A 15,326-nucleotide genomic window follows, 5' to 3' on the forward strand; every position below is an offset into this window, starting at 1 on the left:
ACTCACCTGGGCTGGGACTGTAGCGGCGGCCACCCCGAGCCCGGGGGCGGCAGCGGCGGCTGCGGCGCAGGGGGAGGAGGGCAGCGCGGGGCTCCTGGCACAGCGGCCGCCGGGCGCCTGGTGCTGCCGAGCCGCGGACCCGCCCAGAGATATAAATAACATTATCTGAGGAGGGACATTCCTGCCGGGGGACATCGCTGCTGCCGGGACCAGATAGTCCCGCGGCGGGGGCGGGGAGGCGGGGCCGCAGCCTCCCGCAGCGCCAGGCCCAGCCCCCGCCTTCCCCACCCACTCCCGCACCTGCCAATCAGCCTCCGCGCCGGGGGCACCTGCCTTGCCTCCGCCGGGCTCCGGCCGCCCGCATCCGCCTCCGGGCTGGCAGCCTGGCCTCGGGACACCAGAAGCCCAAGCCGCCCGCAGCGCCCCCATAGTTGCTCACCTCCCCAAACCGCCAGCTAGCCCGAGCCCCCTGCAACGGGAAAAGGGTTTGACTCTGCAGCTCCGGCCTAATTTGTGCGCCCTGGACCGCGAGCCTGGCCACGAAAAAAATCCTCCAGCCTTTCCTGCCCCGTGTCTCCACTGTATACTGTCAGGTTTTTAAAAATATATTACAAGACAATAGTAGGCCGTAGGGTGAGCGAGGCGAGCGTCCAAGCAGTGCGCCCCCGCTGCGGTGGTTTTGGAAGGTATAGATTGCACCCGGGGCTGGGATGTTAGCGCGCTCCGGGGCGGGCTTCCCTCAGCTGGCGCTAAAAGCAGACGCTGGAAAGGGCAGGGGTGGGCACTCGGCTGGAGGCCTCCCACCCGCAGCCCGTGAACTAGGTGTGGTCGATTCTGTCTACAAACCTGGCAGAGTCCTCGCCGACCGGGCAGTGCTGGCGGTGCTCAGCCTGCAGTCCCACGACGCTCATAGATTGCAGGGACAGTAATCAACAGGCAAGCTGCCACACCAGCCCCGCCGCACCTCTTGCCGGGTCCGGGTGAGCTGGGGGCTTCCTCACTTCAAGCCTGGGTGGGGTGAGAAGCAATAGGCCAGAGAAAACACTAAAAACCAGTGATGCCAAAGAGAAAAGAGAAGACACCACCGAGTCACCTCGGAGAGACTCGCAGAAGAACAGGGGCGGTTTGCAAGGTAGTCCTTTTTCTTCACTTTTTTAAAGCTACAAGGTCATTGTTCAATAAGACTTGGTGGTACGCCTTGCTCCGGCGGCTGCCTCTTCTCCACCAGCCACGCCCAGGACAGTTTCTCATCAGTGATCAGGCCAGGTAATCGCAGGTATTATGGAGATGACAGTGGAGAATGAAAAAGGTCTAGGATGGTAGAAGAGAGTTTTTATATATATGTATTTTTTACATCATTTTTCATTTTTGTACAATGTATGCATTTTCATCTTGGATATAGTCCCCATAAAATTCCCACCATACTTGTTTTGATCCTACTCCCTTCTCTCCCCCGCCCCCTCCCCCCATAGTGTGTCTCTGGTTTCAGAACAGTTTTAACTTTGATGCTGCCTGGCATTCTTTACAAGGGAACATTCTTACTCCTGAGTTATTTGCTTCGGAGTATAATTATGCCATTTTCCAGAATTCACCAGGAAAAGGGTATTTAATTGCCAGATGTGCCTGCTTAGTGTATATATTGAACACATGCAAATCTGTTTCGCTCCCTGCTATAGCCACACTTCTTGAAAGCGGGCATTTAAACACCAAGTTGTGGTAAGTGGGGCAAACTCCACAGATATGACAAAGCCACGGAACACTCCATCCCTCCCCCCCTGTATTTGGGACCCTTGTAACTGCTCAATTTCCCAAGAGACTGGTAATATAGAGACAATGATCTAAGAATATTCATGGTCATCCATTAGATTAGCAGTGATTCCACACACTCCCTTCTGACAACAATCAAGAATTGATTTACTACTATTGTTAGCAACAGAAAGATCTTTTTAAATAAAAATGATTTAAGAACCAGACTGTGGCAAGAAAAACTCAGGAAAAAGAGGACAACTTCAAAAGCAGAGATTATCATATAAGTTGAAATCCTTTATCTAATTTTTCAAGAAAAAAATTGGAGTGAAATTATGTATTTTTTTCAAAACCATGTATGAATAAACTTATTAAACAAATTCATGTTTCCCTAGGCTTGCAGCTATGCAGCTACATAATTATATACTAAGGGAAATAGATCATTCCTTAGCTATAGGTTTGTGGCATTGAACTGAAAAGTTGCATACCTATTTCTCTTTGCTGCCTTAAAATTTTTAATTTTCATCCACAAGAAAAAAATTAATGTTATAAAAGCGCCCAATCAGTGGATGGATTACTGCAGGATTTTACAAACTAGCTCAGCTGCTTTAGTTATCTCCACTTTAGCTGAAAGCTAAATAATTCAATATAACCTCATTTGCTACAGAGCCTTTATCCTGACAGCATCCTCAAATGTTTTAGAGCTAATAGAGTTATAGTGAAATGATAAATCAGAACTGAAGGAGAGAGGAAGCACAGAAGTACAGAGGAAAGGGGCATTATCAAATAAGGGGGGAAGTGGCAGATTTCAAGTGATGGAAATGAGAAATTGGAGAGAGTGAAACAGTGAAGAAGGAAAAAGTGATACAGAGATTCAAATTTGAGGCCATCATTGTGGCTGAAAAGGATCAATTTTGCGGGGACTTTCTGAGAAGAATATAGGATGCCTACCGGAATTGTCTGAAGGAGGGAGAATGACCTCATCTTTGTTGATCAAGGGACTATACCCCCTTTGGCTCCCAATCCATGTTGACACCTCATACATCCAAGCTACACCACAAATCCCGACAGATAACCTGCAGAACCAGAAGGGAAGGTATGTGTAGGGTAAAGAAAATATCAGGCTTTTCTGCCCTTCCGCCATCAGGATAGATGATGGATCCTTGTCCTGAATGCATGCCTGATGGCGGGCACCTGGAATAGGGTGTGGGCATAGGTAGATGGGATTCAGCTGAGTTAAGACTGTGCTTTTAAGGGTGGCGTCACGGGGACACCAGCAACAGCAGCAGCAGTAGAAGCAGCAGCAGCAGCAGCAGTAGAAGCCGAAGCAGAAGCCGAAAGAGAAGCCGAGAAGCAGCAGAACCCAGATAGAGTGAAGACTTACTGGGGGCTGGGAGGCCTGCCAGCCTCCCAGCCCCCCAGCCAGCACCCCTGCCTGCCATATGCCTGGTGAACCCCAATAAAAGACCTGCAAAACCACTGAGGACTCTGACTCCTCCTTTACCCGGTCTGCATGGGATCAGAGAACCTGCACTGTGGCCTGTCCTGCCTTTACAGTATGTCTTTGGGAATAGATGCTGTCAGCTAGGAAGTGGGGCTCCCATTTGTCAGGAAGTGAGGAGGAGCCCTCACAGAAATGTCTACTCAGCTCCAGCTAAAATCAATAGACGAGGCCAACAGGGTGCGAGACTGAAGAAGCTGGTACATGAGGGAATTTTCATTTTCTATTATTATATTGTCTGAATTTTTCACATTGAGTTTGTATTACTTAAAAATCAATAAAGATGATAAAGAAAATAATAGGTTGGATCAAGATGGTGGATTGAGCACATGCACTTACCATCTCTTTATCCCAAATCCTATTTAAAAAAAAATGTATGAAAAAGAGCAAGAATCTAACAACACAGAGAGAGAGAAAAAAAGGGTCATCAGTTTTCCAAGAATTTTAAAGAAATGATGAAATACACAAGAGAGAAGCAGGATTTGATCTAGAGAGACACAAAATCAGAAAAAAACAAAACAGGTTCAGGGGAAGGAAGAGTTTAGTGAAGTTCCAAACAAGAGCCAAAGAATATCAGGGGAGGGGGAACAGAATAATTCTTTGAGGAGCCTCCTTTTCTCTGCTAATGTTAACTACCAGGTGTTTGCCTGTGAGATAAAGAAGTTAGTGGGTGCAAATTGCATGAGTTTATCTTTTTTGATTGCTGAGTAATATTCCATTGTGTATATGTACCACATCTTCTTGATCCAGTCATCTATTTTGGGGCATTTAGGTTGTTTCCATAGCTTACCTATTGTAAATAGTGCTCCTATAAACATTGGGGTGCAGGTGCCCTTTCGAATTAATGTTTCTGTGTCCTTTGGGTAAATACCTAGGAGGGGAATTGCTGGATCATATGGAAGTTCCATCTTTAGCAGATTGAGGAATCTCCACACAGCTCTCCATAGAGCTGGAAGGGATCATGCTCAGCGAAATAAGCCAGAAAGAAAAAGAAAAATACCGGATGGTCTCACTCATAGCAGGAATTTAGAAAACCTAAATAAGGGACCAGGAAAAAGACTAATTATAATAAAATCAAAATCAACAAGCAACTATAAACCAGAGACACTACGGGGTGGGGGGGAGGAGAGAAGGGAGTAGGATCAAAATAAGGGGGTGGGAATTGTATGGGAACTATAACCAAGATGAAAATGCATACATGGTGCAAAAATGAAAAATGATGTAAAAAATATACAAAAAATTTTTTGAAAATTAAAAAAAAAGTTAGTGGGGATCCTGGGACCAGAGAGGCAGAGGCCAAGTATCTACTGACACTCAGAATAGAAAGGGAATCTTCACTCTTTCTAGATGGCTCATCATACTTCTTCACAGTACCTGAAGAGAAGCTATGATAAACGGAATAGGCAGGCAAATACATTCTCAAATAAAAAATAAGCAGTCAAAATCACCAAAGGTTTTGTGGAGGGGAGGAAGAAACTAATGCTATGAAAGAGCAGTGCCAAACTCAACTAACAGAAAGAATAACAGAGAATGTTAAGTTAATAAAACAGAAGATAAGACTCCCCACCCCCGGTGGCACAAGGGGTTAAGATGCAACCTATGAAACTATTCACAGCCATTGCAGCACGAGTTTGATCCCTGGCCAGGGAGCTACCCACATGGCGCAGCAGACCTCTCCTGGCTCACCCGCTGCTCCCCTCAGCAGTGTGTTTCAGTCAGTCTGCCTGTTCTGTTCCCCACTCTGTCTCTGGTGAATCCTCTCACCATCCACACCTCTGGCCTGTGCCCCAGTTCTTGTATACATAAATAAATAAATCTTTTAAAAAAATTAAAAAAGAAGATAAATTTTAAATGAATTTTAATCTTATTCAACAAGAATTGAAAAGATATTGCGTCTAAGATAATCAGTGAGAAAACTGAAATTTAAAAAGTAATTTCTGTATTTAAAAATTCATTTGCTAAAGCAGAACAGGCCAGTTGAAGGCAGACTCATGCCCAAATGCAGGGCAAATGGCAAGGAGATGGGAAGTTTGTGAGAATGGATGAAAGCAATGGAGTTGAGATAATAACAAATCAACATCTCTATAGAAAATACAAAAGAAAGGGGAGATTAGATGGAGATAACAAGAAGAACATAGCATAAAATTCCTAAGTTGGAGAAAAATATGAATTTTCAGATTATAAAATTCCACTGAGTTTAGAGCAGAAGAGATTTTTAAATATAGTTTAGTTTCATGTACAGTTTAAAGTTAACTACTGTATGTAAAAATCCAAGAACTTTAAGAAAAGTAAATCACAAACCAAAAAACTATAGTGAACTAGACCAACTTGCTGTGACTTGAATCAAATTAATCTTCAAAAACTATTTGGACTGAATCACAGAAGTAAAGCTATTTCTTTAAAATAAATTGAAAAGCTATCATGTTGGGGTTTTCAAAAGGGCTATATTTTATATTCCCAACAATAATAGAGTTTGTTGTTCTATATACACAAGTTGATATTGTCAATTTTTTTTTTAATTTTAGCCTCTTTAAAAAGTGTTTAGAATCTGGTTGTTTTATTTATTTATTTTATTCATTTATTCCCACAACCACTCTTTAAATCCCCTTGTCCTTTTACCTCCTCTGCCCCTTAATCTCAGAGCCCTCATGGTCTTTATTGATGTCTATTGGTTTTTGACAATGATTTATGTTATGAAATTGTCTGCTATGTAAATGTTCAGTATTTGGATTTTTAATCATTCTGACTTGTTTTACTACACATGATTCTTGTTTGAGAATCCATTTTGTTGAAAATGGCTACATTTTTTCTTATGGCTCTCACCCCACCTTGTCTTCATATAGACTATCTGCATGAAAATCTGGTTATCTGCATTCTAATCTACTATTCTTTTAAAGACACTTGCCATACTGCATTAGGCCTACTCACAAGACCTCTGATTACCTTAATTACCCCTATATCCAAATACAGCCATTTTTAAAGTATTGGGAGTTAGGATTTCAACTCAGTCCATAAACGGGTCTCACATCTTTGCTCATATGAATTGCTTCTGTAAGCCTCCTAACTACTCTCCCATTCTCCTTCAACTCTCCTTCCATAGAGTACCCAAAGAATACTTTCTAAAAAGGAAATCTAATCATGATACTCTGCTCCTTTAAATCATCCAGTAGCTCCCCATTTCAGGATATAATTTTCAGTTTCCCGGCACTTGGCAAGATGTACTTAATAAAGGCCTGATGAATGAGTGAATGAATGAATGCACAAATCATGGATGCAATTTGGGAGATCAAGCAAAGAAGTAAGTCATTCAGAGTCATTTCTATTTGGCTTAAAAATACATAATTGTGATAGTTTGTCAGATGATTTACTTTCCTATTTATGTTGGAATAGGTTATTTAAATAAATTCACATCCCCTGAGAGATAATTGGCAATGTTTGTGCCTAAATCTCACCAGCTTCTTAGCCACCATGGCTAACTTACTGTCTGTGGATAAGAAATGCATCAATTAAGTAGAGGTTTATGTTCATATATACCACCCTGTCCACCCTATGGGGCAGGAGCCTGCCATTTCCAATGTCTTACTTATGAAAAGATATAGGAAATATAGTAGTGACAGTTCAGCTATGTGGACTTTTGTATGTTCTATTTCTCATTGCCATTTTCAGATTTCCTCCTTGGGCAGTGACCCTGCTTCAATATGCCAAATTCTTGAACACATAGGATTAAGAATTTAGGGAGGTGAATCAAAAAATCATTACAAGCAGGAAGCTGAGCCTATGTTGTTTTGACATTAACACACTGTCTTGATTATTCTACAAAGTGGATAATCTATATGTGGATAATCAAAAGTACCTAAACCTTAAACCTTTGTTCTCTTCAGTTATGAATATTTATCAAGCCAGGAACTAAAATCAAGGGGATAAAATGTAATTTTAAAATCAAATTTATTAATAAGGAATGACAGAGTTCTAACAATTCAACCAATTAAACAATTTTGTGTTTATATGATTTATGTAATTGTGTTTATATGTTTATGTAATTGCTAGCCCAAATGCTCTCACTAATTGCTTTTGTTAGTGAACACTTTACAAATGTGCAAAATTTTTCATAATAATAACCAAGACCTTTGGGAAATTTTCAATAAAACAGGAAAGATATTGCAATAAAAGACTATTACCTCTGCAAAGTCATCTCATTTTCTGTTCTATGGGATATTTCTGCAGCTGTTCAACTTCTGTTGATGTTCCTTCAATGCTTTAAAGTGTACAAGAAACTATGATTGAACTCAAATGTGATTTATCTTGTAGGATAACTGGGTCTTACCAAAAACATAATTTTTTTCTCATTTTCCTTTGTGTATGGAAAATTCTACTTTTAAAAGATTATTTATCATTTTCTTTTTGCCAAATGCCATATAATCATTTTTATTCAATTTCATGAAGTAAATTGCTATCATTATCCTTATTGCTAGATAAGAAACCAAGAAACTCAGACTTTAAGTAATTTTCTAAAGATCACATAGAACTCCAAATCCTTTGCTTATTAAAGAGTTATTTATTTAGGAAGCAGTATCTCATGGTTTTTAAATTAGCAGATCCCCACGATATTTAATGTAGATGATCCATATTACAGCCTAACATTTTTAAGTCAATAATTAAATCGAATTTAGCTCCAAATTATGCTGAGCATGTCAAGCCACAACTCTGGGTTGCTTGTTCTATTCTGTCATCATCTTAATCAACAACAGTCAACAGTTAATTAAGCATCCAACTTCAGGTCTTCCATAGTGAAAGTGAAGCAAGTAAAAGCTATAGACCTTTCTTCTGGAAGGGTTTCAAAGCTGTGAGTAAGCATCAGTATTCCATCACTAATCCCCAGCCACTGCCTACACCTATTTCTTAACGCCCATTCCTCACTTTCACCAAATACTTCAAGAAATGGATAAGAAGGACCCTTCCCCATGTGACTTCAGGTACTTGAGATATTCCCTGCCTTCATTCCAAAAATTATACAGGAGTCTGCTAAATCAATTCATACCTAAAAACCTAAATGCAAGTGACCCTGGAAGAGTTACCTTTTAAGGTACAATCTTTGGCTACTGGAATAAGAAAAAGTCAGTGCCACTTAATGTTATTTTAATAGACAAGCATTCTTTAAAAAGAGTACCCTTTTTTTTTCCAGTCCAAGGAAGACTGGAAAGATCAGTAGACATAGAGCAAAAAGATCTGGATTATATTCCCCCTTAACCTTTCCATATATCAATTTTTCTTCTGTAAAATGATGGTATTGAACTAGCTAGTCTGTAAGAACTCTTTCACTATAGTTTTCTGTATTTCATACTTACAGTAAGAGCATACTAGATGTTTAATATAGTAAATTCAGATGAAAAATTTAAAATCACTTCAATGTCCATCAAAATGGAATTGGTCAAACCAAGTATGGTATCAGTGCACATACACACACATCCTATGTAGCCACTTAAGCAATGATGTGGTTTTTATATTTATTGATAAAGAAGTCATGACATACTGTTGAATTTTGGGGGGGGGATTTTTTTTGTGGGACCCTCGCCGGTGGACGGGGATCGAGCTGGTGCTGCAGAGGCTGCGGGCAGCCTCGCAACCCAGCGCTCAACCATTGCGCCACCAGGGGAGGCCCCCCATACTGTTGAATTTTTTAAAGTAGGCTTCAAATAATTTCTATTTGAGTAAGAAATTGTGTTTTATATTAAAAAGGATATCCTGAAAAATCTTAAGTTTATCTTAAGTTTATTTCTCCGTGGTGGAATTAAAAGTAATTCTTCCTTCTCTATTTTTCTATAATATTTGTGTATTTAATATACATAGAGTATTTCCATAATAAATAACAAAGGTATTTTCAATTTGGGAAAAATACAGCAAAAGTAAATAGCAAATAGCTGTGAGCAAATTTTGATAAGAGAGCCAGGGAGAGAACAGAACAACAGTCCAACTAGATATAATGCCTGATACTTAAAAGGATATCTTCAGCCTCTTTTCAATTGTGATAAATGTGGTAACAGGGCATCCATGAAAATAACACTGAAGACTCTAGTAATTTGTACAAATATATAGTTACCACCAATTGCCTTAATTAGTGATCATGTTATGGATTCTAGCTTTTATCCTGGGTCCCACAGAAGACATGGTGACCACATAGTGACCATGTATCCCAGTTTGCCTAAGACAATTTTGGCTTACCCCTGATGTCCTGGTATAATCACGAATAGTGTTCCCTTGTACTCTCAAAAGTGTGCTGGTTTGGACAATAAATTATATAATGCCCCTCTTAATCTGGCATCACCAAGGGGCTTCCCAGTACATTCCAAAATTTGGTTTTGGCAGCCTGAGAGCTTTGTGGCAAAAGGCCACCACAAAGTACAAAGTTAAGATTATATTGTTAACTACTTGCTACTTCCTATCTAAAAGTTTATGTCTCTATAAATTTAAGTCAACTCTGCCCTCTACTGTCCTATGACAGTATTATGACATCATGAAAATAGCTTCATTGATGGAAGCTGATTGCATTCGCCCTGTTGATTACTTAGAGGATTGTCCTCAACCTTGTCTGCTGCTATATTAACTTTTTAAAATCCCCACTGCCTACCTTGACCAATTTAATCAAAATCTCTGGGGATAAAATCCAAGTGTGAATTTTCTTAAAGCTCCCAGTTATTACCAATATGCAATAAAGGTTAAGAACCATTGCTTAGAATGTCAGACCAAATAGTCTGTTGTGGTTTGTTTCATTTCTTGATTTCATAACCACGATTATACTATATTCCTAATCATGTGTGGAGAAGCATGGGAGATTGGGGAAAAAAAAAAAAGAGTGCACCAAGCCAAATCTACATCACCACTGGAAAAATGGTATTAAACAATTCTAAAGGTCCATCCCTGTTGCTGCAAATTACATGAGTTTGTCTTTTTGATTGCTGAGTAATATTCCATCATGCTCAACGAAATAAGCCAGAAAGAAAAGGAAAAATGCCAGATGGTCTCACTCATAGAAGGAATTTAGAAAACCTAAATAAGTGACCAGGAAAAAGACTAATTATAATAAAGTAAAAATCAAAATCAACAAGCAACTATAAACCAGAGACACACTATGGGGGTCGGGGGGGGGAGGAGGAGGGATTATGGTCAAAATAAGGGGGTGTGGGAATTGTATGGGGAATGAAAATGCATACATTCTACAAAAATGAAAAATGAGGTAAAAAATATATAATATAAAGTAAAATAAAGTACATTACACATCTAAGATAAAAAAAAGTTCTAAAGATTGGTATCTTCTTTGCCTATAAAAATACATTTTTACTTACAGTGATGATATGGACATTACCTACTAGGAAATGAATCTGTTCAGCCATCAGCTTTAATGCCACACCTCAGCCCTAATTCTCTGTTGATGAAATTGTTTGCTGAAGAGGCTCCAAGGTAGCCAAAACAGTTACACCTGGAGATGGGGAAATGCAGTAGATCCTATTGCAATAAACAACTTCATTTTTCTTGAGTGTTCAGAGACTTGTTAAGGGAGTTTATTTAGCATATGTAAAAGCATTGATGTGAAAGCCCAGGAAATCTGCAGTAGTAAGGTTGCACCAATTAGAACATTAACTAAATTAAATCACTTGGGAGGGGGGTGGAAATCCCAATGGGGAAAAGAAAGGACAAAGATACAGAAAAACCATTAATAATCAGCAGAGAGGGTGAGCTTTTTTTTTTTTTTTGTGGGACCCTTGCCGGCGGCCGGGGAATGAACCGGCGCTGCAGAACCTGCCGGCAGCCTTGCAACCCAGCGCTCAACGCTGCGCCACCAGGGGAGGCCCAAGAGGGTGAGCTTTTAAGAAAACTAACCAAGAAGCAGATTTTTTAATAAAAAGGTAAAAGTTTACTTTCTACTCCCTCTTTCTAAAAGGTCACCTGGGAAAACTAATAGATTTGGTGTGTGAGATTGGCCTTGTTAACAGCTTATATTCTTCCTAAAACAAATTCTTTTTCTTTTTTTTTTTTTTTATGTTTTTTTCTTTCTTTCTTTCTTTATTTGTTTGTTTTTGTTTATACAAGCACTGGGTACAGTCAGAAGCGCGGGAGGGTGAGAGAATTCACCAGAGCCAGAGCGGAGAACAGAGCAGGCAGAAGGACGGAAGCACACTGCTGAGGGGAGCAGCGGGCCGCAGGAGAGGTCTGCACGCCATGTGGGACCCTCCTCCGGTGGCTGGGGAGCAGCCAGGGATCGAACCGGTGCTGCAGAGGCCGCGGGCAGCTTCGCAACCCAGCGCTCAACCGCTGCGCCACCGGGAAGGCCCCTAAAACAAATTCTTAATAAGAAATATGGCCTCAGTTAGAAATGGTGACATGAGAAAGGAGGGGTTACTTAGGAATTTTAGTATTGAGGGGCAGGGTAAAAAGCCCCTGTGAAAACAGCACAGGCCTCCAAGTACTAAAAGGAGGGGGAAGGAATATCTAGGTGACAGATGGTGAGGTCCTTATATCCATGTCTGGGATTAACATTATTAAGTTGTTCAGTCCAGTTAGAGGGAAGACTCTTAGCGTAAGTGGAAACAGATTGGAGGTCTGGAACAGTATCGCGAATTATTCTAAATGATTTTATCTGTGCAGGCTTATCTGTGGAACAACTACTGAATGGGGACAAAGTAAAAAATGTTTTCATAGATGTATTGATTCATAAGAATGTTCTTACTCTTTTCTGAGTAACAGACCCCTATGGGTATCTGATGAAAGATATGGACCCTCTTCCCAGAGAAAAATTAACTTTTACACATAGCATTTATAAATACATAATTTTCATATGGTTGCATCCTACTTTAAGAACCCATCATTTATAAAGTAACATCTGCAAATGAATTGATCATTAAAATTATTATAAAAGATTTATTAAATTCTTGAATTGAGCATTTCAACCACACTAGATTGAACTGTGTAAAATTCCTGTTCTCTAGCTATTTATAATCCAATTCATACAAATAGTTAATATACTATTACTTACAATATTATTATGACTATGTAAAGGATACATAGATGCTATTTTAAAAATAAAAGCATTTGTATCCTGATAGGAGGTGGTAAGGGCATGCTAGGAGGTGGTGGGGATAGGCAGAGTTACTTAAGGGCCCCATACCTCTTTTTAATACTATTCTCTAGACAGGAAATTTTTTTTAAAAATGTATTGAATGCCCCCATGTGTAAGGCAGAGTCAGTCACTGGAGCAGATCAAAGATGAGAACCACATAGACCTGTCCTCAGGCTATATTCACTCTCTAGAGCATAGAGAGAGGGTGTAGGGTAAGCAAAAATGTCAGGCTTTTCTGCCCTCCTGCCATCAGGATAGATGATGGATCCTTGCGGTCCTGCATGCATGCCTGATGGCGGGCACCTGGAGTAGGGTGTGGGCATAGGTAGATGGGATTCACCTGGGCTAAGGCTGTGCTTTCCAGGGCGGTGTCACGGGGACGCCAGCAGAAGCCGAAAGAGAAGCCGAGAAGGCCAGAGAGCCCAGATATAGAGTGAAGACTTGCTGGGGGCTGGGAGGACTGCCAGCCTCCCGGCCCCCCAGCAGCCCTGCCTGCTGTGTACCGGGTAAATCCCAATAAAGACCTGCACAAAGCCACTGAGGACTCTGACTCCTCCTTTACCCAGTCTGCATGGGATCCTAGAAAACCTGCACTGTGTCCATTCCTGGACTTTACAGAGGGGAAGAACACAGATGACTCTGTGATACTAGATGACTCTAGTATAAGGCAGAATATGATAAATGACACATAAAAATTGGGCTCAGCAGCAAGATCGCATTGAACAGGATGTGAAAAATAACCTCCACTACGTTCTACTTTCCCTTTCCTGTGCATGGATCCCCTGCCGTTTTCATAGGGAAATTTCACAAAGCCATTTCAGAGAGCAAAACCAAATGACTCCCTCTTTTTTTGTGCCTGTAAAACAATTTGAATATAAGGACCTTGTGGAAATTAAGACAGAAAAGGTAACCCAAACCACATTATGACTGCCTTTAAAAGCCAGGGTGAAGAGCCTATATCTGTCAATTGACAACAGGGATTTGTTGAAGGCTTTTAAGCAGGCACAGATAAGATTAGAATTGTGCTTTAGGAAAATTAATCTGGCAGCAGTGTGTAGGATGGCTGCAGTGCAAACGGGGGACAGGCTATTATAGTAGTCAAGGTGAGAAATAATTGGGGCCTCAACGAGGATGCTGGCCGAGGAAGCAGAAAGCAGGATGAATGGCACATGGCTAGGAAATTCGTAGATCACTCAGGTGTTATGTGGTTTTTTTAAACCGGGTGGTTGATTGGGAAATTTAGGGACCCCTCAAAAAATAAAAAAGACCACCATTATTTTAGAAATATCCTCTCCTAATCTATTACATGTCTGCCCAGCTACAGACAACACACAGTTTCTATGTGAACAGAAAGGGGCCCCACCCCCGGGAAAGAGATTAGGTCCATTTTAATCACCTGTTGACGACTAACTATTGACATTTTCATCAGTTTTTTTCCGATCTGTATTTTCTTTCTCCTGTGCTCTAGTAAACTTCTTGCTTGGAATTAAGGGGAAGAAGAGCACTGTGAGCAATTTTAAAAATCACAATTAATTCTAAGTAAAGTGCCATCTATAGTTCAATATGAATACATATTCTTTATACCCCTTTAAAAAATCCTTCCTAAATTCTGGCTATTCCTTGAACTTTGATCATATTTTTTCTCCTTTTACTGCCAAATTTCTCAAAAGATCAGCCTTCATTCATTATTTCCCTTGAAACATCATCTCTCATCCTTTAACTTTTATAACATGGAGCTCACCTCTCCAACTACAATAAAAGCCCCCATGTCATTCTCACCACCCAAAACTATGGATGTTTTCTGTCTTAGTTGCCCTTGACCTCTTTTCAATCTTTGCAGATTACCTTTGCAAGCTTAACTGTTTTCCTTTGGTCCTCTTGTTACACACTGTCCTGTTTCATTCCACCGCTGGGATCACTCTTCCGCAATATTTCTGCTATATTCCTTCCTACTCTAAAATGTGTCATTGTAACCCAAGTGATAATTGTGAGCTGACATTTATGATCCTGAACTAGAAAACTTATTGAATAATTCAACAGGCCACAGAAATCCTAAGTCCATGTCTTTAGCCAGACCACCTTCAGTTTCAATTTAATATTACCTGCTGGACATTTCCATAAGGATGTCTCAAACCCCTATCTGGTGGAGAGTGCATCTATTCTCAAAAAAACCTAGCTTTTTTCAACCCTCTATGTTCACCAATAATACTATCATTTTTCTCAGATATTCAGGTTCTATACCTCGAGTCATTCTTTGTTGTTCCCTGTCCTTGAATAGTTAATCAGTCATCACATATCAGTCCTGCCTTTTCGAACTCTCTCCAATCTGTTCAGATCCATTCTCTCTGCCCCACTGTAGTTCAGTTTTATCACCTCTTTCCTGGGCATTTCTAATACTTTTGGAGCTAGTTCTTCTTTCTTCTCTTTTTAATACATTGGAAATATTAATCTTCTAAAAACATTCTGTTGTGGTAACATTCCCTGATCATAATTCTTCAGTTAAATTCCAATACACTACAGGGTAAAATTTAATCTCTTAATCTGACATTTAATATTTTTCACTATCTGTTCTCTGCCTGTTTCTATTCTTATCTCATGCAAATCCTCTACATAAACTCTCTTCTCCAGCTAAATTGATCCTCTAATTGCTCCCCACATATAACATAGCCTTACCATCCAGAGGGCAGGCACCATTCACAGAAACTTAACATGAACAATATCCCCTGGACCTGTGGCTGTACTTTATTCCCTTGCCCATTTTGGCACCTTTCTTCTTGATATTCTCCCTCCAGAATTCTCTCCTCTTGCTTTTGATAACACTCTTTTAAAAATTACTAAAAAGGCCTCCCCGGTGGCGCAGTGGTTGAGCGCTGGGTTGCGAGACTGCCTGCAGCCTCTGCAGTGCCAGTTCGATCCCCGGCCACCAGCAAGGGTCCCACATGGCGCCCAGACCTCTCCTGTCACCCG

Source organism: Talpa europaea, assembly GCF_964194135.1.
Source record: "Talpa europaea genome assembly, chromosome: 8".
Classification (NCBI taxonomy): domain Eukaryota; kingdom Metazoa; phylum Chordata; class Mammalia; order Eulipotyphla; family Talpidae; genus Talpa; species Talpa europaea.